A 961-nucleotide genomic window follows, 5' to 3' on the forward strand; every position below is an offset into this window, starting at 1 on the left:
GTGGAAGAGAAGAAGCTGCATGGGGTGGAGCACCAAGAGCCAGGGGGAGTGTGGGGAGACCCCCACGCCCACGTTGTGCTGCCCCCAGGCAGCAGCAGAAAGCAGCAGCTCCCCGGCTCTTTAGGGACACCGTGGTGGTCACAGTGACAAAGCAGGTGGGATCCCCTTCTGCACACCTCGAGCAGCTGCCCCAGGATCACAAGGGCACAAGGGCAGTGGCAGCAGAGGAGGCACCTCCAGCCCGGGCTGCAGCGGCTCCTCCTGAAGGAAACACAGAGCTCGTGGGTGGGTGGACTTTTAGTTGCCCCTTACAACAGTTCCCAACAGTAAAGAGGACATCAAACTTGTATTTTGGAGGTGCAGATAAAAAAATTGTGCATTCCTAAATGTTTTGCTTGACTTTCAGAAATGTCAGTGAAGGAGGCGCGGGGTTCCCTGTCCCTTCCCCCGCGAAACTGTCAATATTCTGCCCTCCCGTGGAGCAAAACACGAGAGCCAGAGCTGCTTCGGGATCTAAAGAACAAACGCTCCTCGCGGCTTCGAGCTGAGCCAAGAACCGGGCGGGAGAGCCCCGGGAGCCCCGGCGTGTGCGGGTCCTGCGGGACCGGCCCCGCGTGTCACAGCGAGGCCGGAGGGTCCGTCCTTTAACAACGCAAGGTTTATTGTTTTCCAATTAAATGTGTATTTTCAATTCAGAAATTCGATTTTAAGCAATGAAACGGATTTGCTCAGCGGGCTGGGCCGTGTCCTCGCTGCTTCTTCAGAGAAGGCAAAAATCCGCTTTTATTTCAGCAAAATCGCTTGATCGGCTCCTAATGATCCGTCCGCCCAACGGTGAAACCGCGGCCAAGGAACAGGGAGGTTTTAATTCGCGGGGAAGGAGCCGCGGGCGGGGGAGCCCGAGAGCCCCGCGCGCCTCGTCCGTTCGTCCGCGCACCGGGGGTCGAACCGGGGGCTCCGA

The sequence above is a fragment of the Chaetura pelagica genome, unplaced genomic scaffold (genome assembly GCF_000747805.2).
Source record: "Chaetura pelagica isolate M959 unplaced genomic scaffold, ChaPel_1.0 scaffold441, whole genome shotgun sequence".
Classification (NCBI taxonomy): Eukaryota; Metazoa; Chordata; class Aves; order Apodiformes; family Apodidae; genus Chaetura; species Chaetura pelagica.